General features: G+C 38.4%; 1 long non-coding RNA gene across 1 annotated transcript in view; it reads left to right on the top strand.

The window, feature by feature from the left end:
• Positions 1-9: 9 nt before the first annotated feature.
• The window catches only part of LOC121067234, a 34,532-nt gene continuing 18,843 nt past the window's right edge, over positions 10-15,698 (top strand). Inside the window, exons 1-2 of the long non-coding RNA XR_005818188.1 lie at positions 10-138; positions 12,671-12,711. This is a non-coding gene — a long non-coding RNA (uncharacterized LOC121067234). The remainder of the gene's footprint in view (positions 139-12,670; positions 12,712-15,698) is intronic.

The raw sequence follows: 15,698 nt of genomic DNA on the forward strand, positions 1-15,698 counted from the left end.
CCTCTCCGCCCTGCCGCCGCTTCTCGTCCTCGTAAAACTTGGGGAAATTCTCATTTTTGTGGCACGGTACTGAAAGCCCCCTTCGGAGAGAAGAGTTCTTGAAAAGCCGGAGCTGCCCCTGGTGCTTGTTTGTTCTCAGTAAGTGTTGGAGGGACAGCTTAGGCTTGTCCCCGCTCATCGCTTTTCTCTCAAGTAAAAATGCCGTCAGGCTGACAGAAAAACATCTTTCCTCAGAGCTCGGTTACTGCACCCGCATCTTCCTTCAGAGCTCGGTTACTGCACCCCTCCCTGGTTTTGGAAGGGTGTCGGGGTTTGTTCAGGGTAAAGAGTTACCAAATGTTAAAGAGTGATCAAAACTTAAGCTGCTATTGGGACGATTTAACTTATACTGGGAGGATTTAATATGCGTCATCACTAATAGAGGCAACAGATAACTGTGGATACAGGAGGTAACTTTATTGCAGTGTATTATTTTGGACCAAAGCAGTCTGTTAGGCTGTCTAGTATAAACCGGGGATTGAAGCAACAAAAATGGCCCTGAGAAGATTCTCCCGCTCCATGGTATTTGGGGGGCATTTCCCCACTCACATTTTTGAGCTCATATAAAGTTAACTTTTCAAAAACATTATTTTTAAATAAATATTTGGAAAAAGATTACTTTCCAACACCTTTGATGTATTGTCATATCAGAGCCGTTCTCTGAGATTAGCAAACCCAGCATTTCTGTACTTGACAGGATCACCTGCAGTGCCTTTGGTGAAGTAAAATACCTTTTGTCTTTTAAAATGCTTTCAAGAAATACAAACTAATCTTTTGACCTGAAGTTTTCACAAACGAACAAAAGTTTGGTATTCAGACACGAAGGTAAATTTACCAGAAGAGCCTTACCTACCCTACTCAAACAACTTCCTGCTCTGAAATGTTAAAACCTGATTTGTTTCTATAGGGATTTTTGAATATTTGCATGGCAGTACTTGCACTGACGTTTCAGTCTTCAAAAATCAGATGCTTCTGAAAGAAGTTGCCCTGGTAAAGTAAAAAATAAATTTCCAAGCAAATTTCTTAGTTTTTTTTTTTTCCTAGTCCCACCCTTTTCATTCTTAGACACATTCAGAGATTTATTGGGGTTTTCTTGAACATTTCACGTTCCTCATAACATCACTGTTGTCCCAGGATCTGGAAAACTACTGTTTGTGTGCTACCTTCTGTTCTTTACACTCCAGCTGACAGCGTCTGTGTAAGGAAAACACTTGTCTTTATTTTATGTTATTATTTTTTTCTGAGTATAGATGGCTAATTAGCTAATCTCCTTTTTATCCCTTTCTGCTTCCTGCTTTTAGTAGTGCAATGGTAGCTGCGTTTGCCTACTGATGGAGGGGTATTAAGGGAGAGGGGACCTCTTTCATTAAATCACCTGCAACACTTAACAGGTCACCAAGCACACAAGTTTTTCCTCAGGTGCAACAGAGAAGCAGCAATTGTAATGTTAAACACAAATGGAGGCTAATCAAGCTTAACTTGATTGCTTAAATCATGTATGCTGTGAAAGAGGAAGGATGCTTGGTGCCTGAGAAGCAAAAGCTATTAAAGACAGGTGAAGTGGAATAGTCAGCTTGTATGTTTTTTTATAGTAATTAAAGCTGGAGAATAGAAGCAATATACTGTTTGTGAAAAAGAGTAGTTGTAAGGTGCTCTAAGAGCGCTAGTTTAATAACGATTTTGTTATTTTCATTGAGTTTATGAATTTTGGTATCTAATATTGTCTTTTAAAAGACACTTGAGGGACAGAACTGAGGAAATGGGTTGGAGGTGACTGCCTTGTGAGTATTCCTTTATAGAAAACAAAGCGTTTCTGTTCTTTACTAGCTGTTTATGTAAAATTTTTTCAAATACGTAGCTCTTGTGTTGTACCTACTTAGTTTCTGCGACGTCACTTGAAGCAGTAACTGAAGCCTTTTATCTTTTTAGGCTCTGTAAAATTTGTGTAGAGTTTGTTTTAAGATGTTTTTCTCTGTTATGCGTCTTCTAATAACTTTCAAATATTTTTGGGATGGAGTCCGGGCTATAGAAATGCTTGATAACCATTTAAGTAGTTTTAGGATGGTATTGGTTAGAGAAGTTGAGATAAAAGAGGAATAAAATGCAAACAGACCATTATATATAGGACAGGAAACAGATATATGGACAATATATTTCAAACAGGACATTGGACAACAATATATCTCAAACTGGACATTGGAACCTAAGATAAAGAAATAATTAGCAAAAACCAGTCCTTGTGGTTAGGAAGAAAGCAAACTCAGCAGAATACTGACCAAGGGTGAAAAGTACACTGTGATGAAGACTTATGGCCTTCCTCTCTGAGACCACCACCCACAGCCCGACGACCACTGCCCAGAATTGATGAGAGGATCTGCGCAGACGCAGGACACAAAAAAACTAATTAGCATGAGAAGCGAGAGTAGGCGGGGTTAGATAATGAATATGTATAGGCATTAATAAAATATTCATCACTCTGCTGTATAAATTTGGGATGGCTTTTCACTTCAGGTATGCACGATAGGCGGAGAGATCCCCCGTGCATCCAGCGCTGCAATAAAGAATATACCACTTAAAGAAATTGGACTATCGATCTTTGAATCAGTATTAATTTTTTTTTTTTTCCCTGCATAGAATATGTTTCTATTTCTATGAACTATTCAAATCGTATATTGGAGAAATAAAGTCTCTTTTCGTAAAGTGGTGTAGGGTGTTTTTTGTTGTATTTTCTTCTTTTTTAATTGTTGATTTGTTTTAAAAGAGTAGAACTTCTCTACAGCATAAATAAGGCTCTGCTTGAGCATTCCCGTTCTGTTGGAGGTTGTTACTGACTTTGTGGAGATATATATTACAAATATAAATGTACGGACAGTGCATTTTCATGTCTTCTAATCCGTATATTTTGTATTTTCATCTTATTGTTAAGTCAACAGCAGTGTTTTGTGTCTTAAAAACCACTTATAGGAGACTACATGCTTGTTAGGTTTCTAAAATTTAATAGTATAAATTTTTATGTCTGGTGAAAAAAAGCTATAGGCTTAGTATAGGTTTTGCTATTACAGCTTCCTATTTGTTTTCCACTCGTATCCATTCATATATTCAGTGGCTGCTTATATGTTCAATTGGGCATACTTGTTTCTAAGTGTCCTTTTTAATTGGAAAGGGGCAATCTTGTCACTTTTCCTTTACAAATAATTTTTGTTTATTTGAAGTGTGCTTAAGTAGCTTTTTACTCACCACGCGTGCAGTTTATGTAAGTTAAAGTCCTTGCTGTGCTAACTTTGGCTAGATAAGTCAGGCCAGCTGTCCTATTACGCAGTCAGAAACACTGAGATAAGTAGAGGAGAGAGAATAGATTGAAAGGATGGAGGTGGATGAAGTGTTTTTCCAGTATTCCCAAGTGAAATTTGGTACCTTACACAGATAAGATTCTTTCCATTTAAACTATACCCTCATAAAGTAATTCCATAAAAACTGGTTTAATCTAGGTTGTTATGACTTTTCTCCTCTCTGAAGAGTCTGCTGCCAAACTGGTGTTAAGCCAGGGCAGTCTCCTAACTGTCTGGGAGTGCGAGGGCTCCTGAATGCTGCTTCTGGTGCAAGGGAGGAAGCAGGACCACAATTTGGCTGTGGAAGTGGAGACATGGGATGATAGCAGTCTGGATTTAGTTTAGCTTATAGTGCCTCCTCAGGAGGTAGTGTGCCCCCCAAAACGTATCCTTCTTCAGTATTTCAGATGACTTAAGAAAAGCTATCATTTTCCCTACAAGCTAGTTAGTGTTCCAGTTGTAGGGAGGTAGCTTGGAGGCTTACCTTTTGGGGGGACAGTACAACTATTAACTTTATAGGCTTAACTATTATCCATAGAGTGATGTATGTTAATACTACCACGGTCAAATATTGTGACTCAAATGTTACAGGGTGAACTCTCTGTATCTTCTGGGTATGTGAAGGGTTGTCCATGCTCAGATCACCTTACAATGTAAGTGCCATCTCTCAGCTGATGTACTGGTAGTGTTGGTTGTATGCATTTGTCTGGAGATGGTTCTTGTACTAAATGAGATGTCTCTGAGGAGCTGGTGTTCATGAGGGAGAGCACAGCTAGAGTCATGTGGCAATGATATCAAGCAGTGTGCCTATGTGAATGGAAAACTTGGAATGTTTTACTGCTATTTCCTTGTCGTGTAGCTCTTTATCAGATGAATTATGTGTGTTGCAATCCATAAAAAGACATTTTTGTTCAGAAATATTTATCTATGCTATATATTTTATTTAGCAAGTTAATTTATGATTTTTCCTACATTTGAATGTTCTGATGTGTTAATGATTGAAGGAGAATGAGAGTTAAAACCTTCGGTATATGCATGAAAATTTATGTACCGACAACTGCACCCAAACCTTTCTGCTGCAACATACAAAATTGGAGTGAAAGGTGAAACTGCTGTGGAGGAAATATGTGATGTTAAAACATTACCCACAGAACTGAGAATAATTTATCAGGCCAAGATTTTATTCAAACTTTGGATTTCTCTTAAAAATGAGGAAGATGTTATCTGTGTAATGTACCATATTTCACTAAGGAAAGATTTTTGTCAGCAATAATTTGTATGTATACATTTAGGTCCTGATGAATATCAGCTGAACATAACACAAAATTCAATTCTGGAACGCTATCTTCTAACAAATGCTCTTAAGGTTTACCGTCTATCACATTATGTGGGAAGATGTATGGGAAGCGATAATGTTGAACAATAGGAGGCAGGATTGCTGAAAACAGATTTCAGATATATGGATTCAAAAAAGTGGTGGTTGAAGGTTTTTTCCCCCTCTTTCATAAATTTCAAGAACTTAAGGGACATAGTTCTATGAGATGTTGGTATTGCTAACTGAATAAGCTATACAGAAATGTAAATGCAGATAACACTTATATTTTAAGCTAGTCCAGACTTTTATTGCTGAAACACTAGTTGCTTAGAGGGTGTGTTCAGAGGGGACTATTATTGGGTTGCTGTATATCTTTCTAGGTGTGTTTGTTGCTAATAATAGCTTCTAGTTCCTGATACTGACAGTTCTAGTGTATTTCCTTGCTTATTTGTGGTTACCTGGTATGACTTCAGCTTGCCACTGTATGTTAAGCCAGTAAAATAATACTTCTGCTTTGCATTATCAGGAAAATCTTAAAACTTGTGTCCCTCAATGTGAAATTATTACAGTTCTTCACCTGGTTAACAACAACAAAAGACTATGCATAAGCTTGCAGCGGATTGTAACATACAATGTCATCAGATGGATGGGTCACTCCCTTCTTTCACTTCAAATTGAAGCTAAGATTAATTATGGTATTACCAGCTTCTAAAACAGGTTAGTTAATGGGAACTAACTGTGAGCTCAGCGAAGCAGCACTAATCTTGCTGCTCGCAGTGAAGTGTCTTTCTTTGATCAGCTCATTCTCTCTCAGCAGGCCAAAAAATAGCCACAGGATACGAGTGCTTAGTTTACAATCATGTTAATTTTGCTTTAGGTTTGTTTTTAGCTGTTGGAGATTAATGAATCAAAATGGTGTTTAAATTTACAGCCAGTTCTCTTCTAATCACTTGGCAGTATTTCTAGCTATTTTCTGCTTTGATTACCTGAGCCAATCATCTAAAGGACTCCGCTATTCTGCGGTGCGATGGTGGGGTATGGCCTGAAATGTCTAGGAACCAGCAAGGTGATGGCATAGAGAGTTAAGGACGTTCTATCTGCTTTTCCAGCTGTTTCCTCTGTGGTCTATTTGTTTCAGCTGTCCCAAATCCAAAGTCAGTTTTGTTGTTCCACTTCACACATTTTTGATATTAGTTTGTGCTCTCCATAGAAGAGGAGCTTCCTTCACCTCCACTAACATGCATCGGATGTAGCAACAGTCTCTTGGAGATATTTACATGGAAGTACAGAGAGGACCTTCGATGCTTGACAGCATCACTTTCCAAGTGAAAGGTGTGCTTATTGAGGTCTGTGTACGCTAGCATTTGGATAAGCGGCTGGCGGGTGGATTCATGAAGGTTGCTTCAATTTCTTGGGGCTTCACTGGGGGGGCAACTAAGGTTTGACTGTCAATGCTCCTGAAGTGTTTGCATTTCCTGTAGAGAACCTCAGTGTGTTGGTTTTGTAAAGATTTGACTTGAACTCCAGTGCCTTTCAAAGGTGGTATGCATACAGAATCTTTGCCATTGCAATTTACCTTTATTTCCCTGGGAGGAGGAAAGGTTTGTAAGAAATGGACTTATTTTAGAGGAAAAAAATAGTTAACTTACAACAGAAGTGTTCTCTGCTAGCAAACGTGAAGAAAACATTTTTATATGATAGGTGTTGGCATAGAAGGTCTATTGGGTCACAATTAGTTGATAGGAAGGTATTGCCCAAATTTGCAGACTGTGCCTTGGTTTTTCCTTTCTCTTTACCTGTAAAATGAAGGCAGTATGGTAATACTTATCTTACAGGAGTGCTGGGAGATGTAAATTTGTAATGTTTAACAAGTGTTTGGTTTGAATGGAAACTTCTCTAGAAGAATGTGCATAAAGCTTTATCTATAAATAGCTTTAGAGCAGTTATTTCTTTTCTCCTCAGTAGAAGAAGAGGGGGAACTTTAATCTTTGTGGTGTTCATTGCTTTCTTTTATTTTGGGATGGGGGTGGGAACATAAGTCCTTAGATAGCTGATGTTGTGTAGCACTGGTATTTGTTCTAGTTCCTTTATAGTTCAAACGTGGCAGTGAGACTGTTTTTGGGCATTAAAGCCTGATGCTAATACCCCTGATGCACTATCTCTTATTGTGTTGAGGAGTCTTCTTTGTCATGAATTCATTAGTTTCATGCAGAGATCGTATATAATTCTGATTACTGCTTGCAGGGAAACTTTAAAGAGAGGAATGGATACCGATAATTACTGAAACTCCTCAATTCTGTGTGAGAATTGGGAGAAATTTTCCTGTCCGTTAACCTTGTAGTAACACCTTGCAGAAGTTGGCCCCTCCTGCCCACCTTTTTACATGGCAGCCTTATGTCAAACTTTGTGCAGAAACTTAGCATCTAACCTGTTTCCAAAAGCTAGTCAATTTGATTGTGAACTCGAGCTTGTTAAAGGGAACTCTGAGCTGGCCTGTTTCATCTAGCTGCCTTCCTATGCTTGAGGAGACCAGGTTCCATTCTGCAGTCCAGGAAAACTGGCAAAGCCCTAGGGAGGTTGTATAGCTGTGCTTCTTTTTAACTGTCTTTAATCTTTCACATTATTTGAAGGGAAATGACCAAAACCATAACCCAATAAGTAATTCTGCTTTAATGCTAAACATTGATCTTTTAAATAATTACTCAACAGCCATGTGGATGGGCAACACAAAAATGTGTATAATCCTTGTATAGAATTGTGCTCTGGTGGAGACCTGCTGTCTCATGGAGGTTTTCAAGGAGGATGCTATTTGTTCTGCTGTTTGTTCACAGCATCTTACCTTCCAATGGTATCTATTCCCCCATTCCTTATACTGAGATGGGGAGAGACAAAATGAAATGTGAAGACATTCCTGATGTTCTCTATATACTTGCTTCCATTCTGAGCATTCCATTTGATATTTTCTTATACTGGGCTGTTTTTCCTGAGTAATTATGGAGGGGCAACTCACAGCAGTTACTATATTACAGGAAGATGAAGAGGACGATAGCTTTGAAAAATGTAGTGGGATGTGAGTAGTGCTGTTCAGGCTTTTCCACTGCATTTATCTCTCTGCGTTTAGAGGAGGAAGTACCTAAAGTTCACTAAAATCTGCTGCCCTGCTCTTGTGAAATAATATAACAGTAGCTGGAGGGGAGCTGGGGAAGAGGTGACCATGGGTGTAGCTAGAGCACGTTACTTTAAAGGCTTTGTGGTTTTGGTGTCTGTACCTAGTCTGGTGCATTATCTTTACTGTGCTTTCATCCACCCAATTCCTCCTAAATAATGTCTATTTGTTTTTTCTATTAACAATTCCATATTTGGTCTGAAAGATTTCTCCGTTTCTGTGCTGTTTGCAACCATGTCATAAAAGGGAGGTGTTCACAGGGAAGATTCCTCTGAAAGTTTTGGGTGTACTGTTACTGTTTTGTGAGATTATTCAAAATTGTTTCACTAGGAGTTTGTTAGAGAAGCCTTCCATCTTTGAAGCACTGTGTTCCCTAAGGAGCTCTTGTTTAACTGATAACTAGATATAGTAACCATTTTTGGGATGGCTCAGTTCACTCTCCAATAATAAAACTCTAGCTGTTCATTTCTGTGTTGTACAAGAATATTTATTTCAGACACGAGATAACACTGCAAGACTGCTTCTCATTATGCCCTCATCTGCCAAGCCTTGGGAATGTCTTACTGTAATGCGAAACTGTGCAGGAGACGGGCGCATGCTCAAAGTTGTGCTTGAACACTTTGCTTTAACATACTTTTCTGTATCACCTGTGAAAACAGCCAGTACTTACAGGGATTAGAGTCAAACAGCTAAAATCATATGTATCTTGATAAAGAAAATGATTCTGGTCACATCAACATGGCCATGAGAAAAGCATGATTCAAAGATAGCTGAAAACAGCATGTGAAAATATGTATGCTCTGTTACTTGGGGTGGGGAAGTGAAGGGAACAGCTGTGGTCTCTAAATCTGCCAGGTGGTCCACATAAGTGCAGCTATCCCTTTTGGTAACTAGTGTGTTCCTTTCCTTGATGGATGACCAACGTGTTTGTTAATGTTTCTGGGGATTCTTGATTAATGCATATGAATAGACTCTACAGTTTGGATAAATAAAATTTGTTGTGATGATCTTAGAAAGCCATGGATACTGTTAAGATGAACTCTTAGTCCATGAATTCTTTCTAATGTCTGAGTTGGAATTTGGTCATCATACAACCTATTCATGTTTCAGGGTGTTGCTGCTGGACCAAATGATTCTTGTATAAATTTTAGGTACTCGTATGCAGTGGAGATTTAGTGGGTATGGAGCTTCCCACATGTGCTGTGTGAAGTGGACTCTGCTGTGACTCTGCATTCTCTAGTTTGACTTCTCCATGTGGTCCTACTGGCTATGCCACGTAGTTTCCAGGTAATCTGTCTGAAGAGCATAGCAAGAGCAGAGCTCAGCTCTGAATCTCAGGGCTGAGAGCCTCTAGCAACAAAACTAGTGATCTTGCTGGTGTGAGGACTGTCCTCACCATGGCATCCATGTGAGTGCAACAGAATTTGTGAACTGTGTAGTTTTACTTTTTATTTTAATTTCCACAGTTGCTTTGTGGAAGTAAAACTAAAAGTAAAACTTTTTTTTAGGCCTAATGTGATTAGGAATTTAGATGTTTGTGTGCGTTCTCCACCCCTAGTTAGTCATGGTCGGGGGAGGAACCTACTTGCCAAATACCCAACTTGTGATCGTGCTGTGCGAATTTTGTTATTGTGAACTAGTATGAGGTAGAATGTAAACTCCAAGTGAAGGGCTCTTCTAAAGGCTGGATCTGAAGTGATAAAATAAACACGGATCATGAACTGTTAACTTGCAGCTTAGCAATGCGGTGTTTATTTTTACCCATGTTTAAATCTTTGTTTTTCACTAAGCAAGAGGCTAATAGTCTTTCCTTAGACTGCAACTTCCTATCTTGATACTTTTAACTACAGGTAGATTTGTTCTATTCCTCTGTACCCTATCAGTGAAGCAAGTAGGAAGATAAAACTATTAATTATCTTCAACTACTTAAACTGAGAATAAATAGGTTTTCATATTGCAAGTTTCATACTGTACTGTAATTAACAGCCTTCATTCTGTACTGCCATTGTGAAGTACAGCACTTGAAAAAGATTAGAAAAGAAGCCTTTCTGCTCTTCAATCTTTACCACCAGCACTGCAGCTTTCCAAAAAGTAGATGGTAGACTTTCAGTCTACTGAATATTTCCTGGCTGGCAACAGATAAGCCTTCATTTTCCTGGGAGAGCACAGACTGCAGGAAATACTGGTTGCATAGTCACTTGTGGAATTTCTTTAAAATTGTCAAAATCATCTAGTCAGCTTTAAAAATAATGATAAGGAGAATCTAATTTCAGTGAAGCAGAGTTCATTCTTGATAAAGGTATTTCTAGAAACTAGTTCATTGTAACTGTAGAAATACCTAAATTCTCTAATCTTCTGTGGCGAATGAGAACAGACTTTTCCAAGTTCTCAGTAAATCCCAGAGCTGATAGTGAATGCTAAACACACTGCATGTAGAAGGGAAGAGGCTCTTTGGAACCTGATTCCAGTAAAACATTCTCTAAATCAGTAATATCCTCATTGAGCTGCTTAATAATCAAAACGGTGGTCAGAGGAGTGTAGCAGTGAATGTCCTTCGAGGGGGAGGAAGAGGCTGATGTGGGGTAAAATTTCTGAATCTTTCATCAAGTGATTATTGTCTTTGATCACAGCTCTCCTTTAGGAAATGAGAAACAAAGCTAAATATACTTCATAGCATTACACAAGAAGAAAATAACTTCTGTTCACACTGAAAAAGAGTAGAAACAATACATCCTGGCTGCTGTGCAGGCAACTAAAAAATCTGGATAACACAAGGAAGATTAAAGCTTGCTTTAAAGCTGTTTTTATTGTAAAAGATGTGTGAGGTGAATGTAACTGAGAAAGTGAGCACCCCTGCTTAAATTTGAACAGGGTTAGATATGGAACCAAGTTCAGACTGAAACAATACAACTTGAACCTGAAGTAGTTCCTCAAACTGTGTTGGAAAACTTGCCGCTTCTCCTTTAACTTTTGACAAACACAAGGAAAAACAAAAGGTGGAATGATGGGAAAGATTTTCTTCCCAGGTGCTTTTTATTTTCCAAGTAAAGGGATTTGTGCTTGTTTGGAACAGTCCCTCCCTGTAGGTAGCAGGTTGTGATATGTTTTAGGATGTTCATGAAGGAATCTGGGGAGAAATCTTAAAAATAGCAGTGTGAGCTAAGTCATCTCACATTAAAGTAAATCACAAGTGATAAAGCACAATGAGAAAGTATTTACAAACAGCTATTCAATTCCATACTACTATAAAACAGTTTTCTATTTTTCCTGTTGCTAATTTTCCAGATCTCTTCACTTAAATGATGAACTAGCTTCTCAACTGGTGAAAGTTTGTAATCAAAGTGGCATAGTTTAATTGGAGCCACCTTGAGTACTTTTGGCACTGAAGAGTACAATTTTTCAATTGGCAAGGCCTCTGTCACTAGTGAATGCCACTTGATGCAGTGCATGGAAACTTAGTTTGCAAACCATATTGTTCAAGGATGGTTTTTTCCCCATTCCCTTCATGGAAGAGGGAAGAATATAATGTAAGTGTAGTCCCTTAAAATTTCTCAAGGAGCTGCATGGGTAGTTAGACACACAATGTCTTCTTTATCCAAGGCAGTTCAGTTTTAATAGGGTGTATGTGGCTAAATACCCACACGGTTCTCTGAAAATATAGTAGCTGGATTGCCACAGGCCAGTGATAAGCACTTCAAATGCAGTAACTCAGTAATGTTAGAGGAAACTTATTTGATGGTTCAAAACCAAAACTGGAAATCAGTTAAATTATTTTCTACTCTTATGCAGGAAGAAGTCTTTTCATGATTAAGACTTCTCTTTTCAAGAGTAGAATAAGACTTTTATGATCATCTTTCTGTCGCAGCTGGAAATTCATGTTAAACTTGCATAAATGTGGGTTGGCAAATTTAGCCCAAACAATAAGGTAAATGACTTGATACACTTTCTAGTCCCAAACATGGCGTGTCTGTGGTGTCAGGTCTTAACAATACCATGCCATAGTTCTGTGACCCTATCTGAGTTTTCATTCCTGCCTGCTCTTTTCCTTCACTGGATCCAGGTGCTTGTTGTGTAGATATAAAGTGACATGCATGTGTTTTTAAACTTAGTTGGTCAGGTAAAAAAAAATATATATATAATTAAATCCCAGGTTTGACCTGAGTTTTCTGTTTAATTTATGACTTCAATTGTTGTTCCATGCTGCTTGCTTAGTGTTTGTGGGTTTTAGCTGAATAAGGTATTTTGCACTTGTCATAAAATTGTTGCATGTTAATTAAATACCATGCAATTCAGTACCATAAACACCTTTGACTCAGAGAAGGAGGTTACAATTTGATAATTCTGTGCTATTGTATAGGGTGACTCTGTCACAAGTCTGAAGAGTATATTCATCTCCACTTTCCATGATGAGACAGGTGAAGGGACTTGTCTCTTTTCTGAACTAGAGAAACAGAATCCGTGAGAGTGAACTAGGATATAAAGCCCAGCATCCAGTCCATAGACCATGCTTATTCTCTGTTTGGGGGTGAGTGATTGAAATTGGCATGCTCTGTGGCTGACTTGCCTAGCAGCTCTCTAAGCTTGTTTGTCACTAAGGCAAGTTCCTGAGGTCAGGAGAGAGACAAAGCCTCTGGTGCAAGCCTGTGCAGCTGTTCTGCTTCTTGTTCTGCTGTGATGTGGGCAAGGTTAACTGTAGCTGGTATCTGACCAGAGTCGCCTGCTGCATTATTTATACTGATCTGTTTTTCTCTATTTCAGAAATACTTGTCTTGATATATTCTGTGATATCATTTGATTTTCTTCTCCCTTTTGTTTTTTCAGGCAGAGATAATCACCCTCTGGAAGAGCTGGAAAATACACAAGTAAGCTTTTAATCTTTTGAGTTTTCTTCCTCCTCTGAGTCAGCTTTTGGAGGATGATGTCACTTGGCAATGTTCATCTTTGAGCTGGAGAGCTCACAAAGACTAGCTTTTCAACATGGGATTGCTTAAATTGCTTAAGATCAGATGGTGACTCTTCAGAATTCTTGAAAACTTTCAAGGCATGTTTCAGGCTTCCCCACAGTCAGTCCTGAAGTGAAAGTACATGCATGCAGTCTTGGCTTTCCATCAGCAGCAATACAAAAGCGTCAGTTTGAGTGAGAATCTAGAAAAATACCTATTTGGGCTTTTTTTGTTAAGAACTTGTATAACTGGAGGCAGAAGAGTGGAAGGATCTATTTTTATTTACCTTAATATCATGTTTTGGTGAGCATCTGCACAGTTGCATTGATTGCAGGTGATCTGGATTTACATTGTACCTTCAGTTGTGTAAGTGAGCACAGAGCTTGCACAGATTAACCTGAGTAGACATGCATCTCTTTGCATGTTTGCAAGATTGTTTTTTACAAAGCCTATAGTTCTTGTCTAAAACTCTCCTATGGCAGATGCTCTTCTCTGCAAGTGTGCAGCTCTTCCTGGTGTGTGTGGGGGAACAATTCTACGTGGTCTTTTAAAAAGAGTAATGAACAGAGGATGAAATCTGTCTGCTGGGAACTGAGTATAATACTTGCCATCCGGAGTGTTGCTTTTTCTCGGGAAAAATACAACCTACTACTCCCTCTCCTGGCCTCATAGGGGAAATATATGGAATTGTCAAAAGGGGGCATTCTTGCCTTTTCAGGCAGGTGAAAAGTAAGTCATAAAATCAAGTGTTATAGTTAAATCTGTCAATTAGGTAGAACAGAAATTGCTTTAAGTTGACTAAGTCTTCAGCCAAAGCAAATATAACAGGTGGAATATTAAATATCAGAAGTGATTTGCAGGTTAATTTAATCTCTCCTTTTGTGGACAGATTTTATCTATTTGACCAAAGGTTTACCTGAAGCTTTTAATTAATGAAAATGTCCATTGTACAGTGACATGCTCTGTATGTATTTATTAGAATAATGAAAAACCTCAGTTGCCAGTTTATTCTGATATAGGACAGTTGTTCATATATCCATGAAAATGTGACAAAGTCCTGCCAGCCTGGTATAGGGACTTACTACAAATGATTTTGCGGCTTTATCTGGCATATATGAAGTTGCCTAATTGTAGTTGCAAACAACTCATGTTTATTGGAAGAAAGTCTCTAAATGATAAATCCTTTTGTATAGCCAATCTAGAGGTGCCTCTGGAAAAACGTGAAATAACTGATGCCCTGGGCAAATCTTTTTTTCACTGAAACTAACAAATCCAGGACTAAGCAAACAGAAGCTTAAAACAAATGTCTTCCTCTGTGCTGAGATGTCAAGAAATATGCTTGCTTCTGAATTTGCCTAAGCACTTTTGGATTAAACCTGTCAACAAGCTGGTTCAAACAGGTGCTGATAAATCCTGTTTAACCTATTTTTTACTTTCTTATAGGTATTTATAATAGTTATGTTCTAGTGAAGAAAATACTTGTTATGGTCTGTATGATCAGCTAAAGTTGTCTTACAAACATGGCGACTAATGTTTTACCATTAATATTATGGGTAAATGAGGGGAAAGGAGACATGAACTGCATTTTAAAAATCATGTCTGAAATTATATTGTTTTGCCTTAGACTCATTTCTTTCTCTTTGTGATTCAATTTATTAGTCTCAATACCATATCCTAAAAAGACCTCAATTTATTCAACTGAGATTCTTATTTGTGCAGTGCAGTGTTGGGGTAAAGATGTTTCCCAAACTGGAAGGTATGTTTGGAAGACAACCAGTGCAACAAATAGATTAGGTGGTCAGATTTTTTGAAGTATGTGGCTTTAGAGCAGCTGTAGAGATGACCATGAAATAATCTAGCTTAAAAACAAACTTCATGAACTTTCTCCGCTACCAGTCACCTTCTATAGCATTACGCTTAAGGAAAGTGGCTGCAAGGTACTACCAGCTACTACTTGGCAAATCTATAAGTAATCGCTAAGCTGCAGAGGATTGGAAAGAGCTTACCATGAGAACATTAAGTGGAATGGAAGAAAAGCATTGTCCTGAAGCACTTGCTTCTGAACTCCTCATATCTGCTTAGCCAGGGTGGGAGGTTAATTTGGAGTTAAATATTTGCATCAAATACTCATGCTTGCTATGCTTTAATTGCTGCTGTAGGCATACTCCTGTAGACACTTGGGCCTGGGTACTTAAAGATTAAGTCAAAATAGAAAGGAGAAACAGAAAGAAAAGCTGAATGTCAGGAAGAAATCTACTAGGTATAACACTTACTGTCAACACAGGTGAACCCTGCTGAAGTCTAATGCTTGTTCTCAAGGTTAATGAAGAATGCTTTATTTACGGCATCACATCTCACTGCAGTTTTACAAATTTTAATATGCTTTTTCCCTAAGGACTGTCCTCTTTCTTTGTGCTCTGGTTTCAACAGCATTTTCTGTGTCACTAGAAACCAACGAAGCTTTTAGCTGTACTTTTGAACGGCTCCATTATTACCAAGGATTCTGCTCTGAAAATGATAGTGAGCTTGAAACAGTACGGCTCTTTCTGTAATTATTTTATTGAGTTGTAGGTTGGTATCTCTGAAATGTTTTTGACAGCTTGGATTTGCTGTTGGCTTTAAAGTTCCTGGGTACATAGGTCACACGTTTGTGCTGTGGCCCAGAGAGCTAAGCAGTTTAGTTACTTCCACTTCAGGTACAGAAAGAGTAGGAGACTTGCACACGGTGTTTATATAGATTCTTCTTGTACTTTGCATTGTCCAATGGCCAGACCCAATTCCAAAACATGAAGAAGAGGGAAGGAACTTGCTGTGGTTGTAGGGAGGTATTGATCATGCTGTAACCTAAGAGGGTAAAGGGCCATACAAGCAGCCAGGAATGATCATTTGCAGGATAGCACGGAGTA

This window comes from Cygnus olor, chromosome 3 (genome assembly GCF_009769625.2).
Source record: "Cygnus olor isolate bCygOlo1 chromosome 3, bCygOlo1.pri.v2, whole genome shotgun sequence".
NCBI classification, from domain to species: Eukaryota; Metazoa; Chordata; class Aves; order Anseriformes; family Anatidae; genus Cygnus; species Cygnus olor.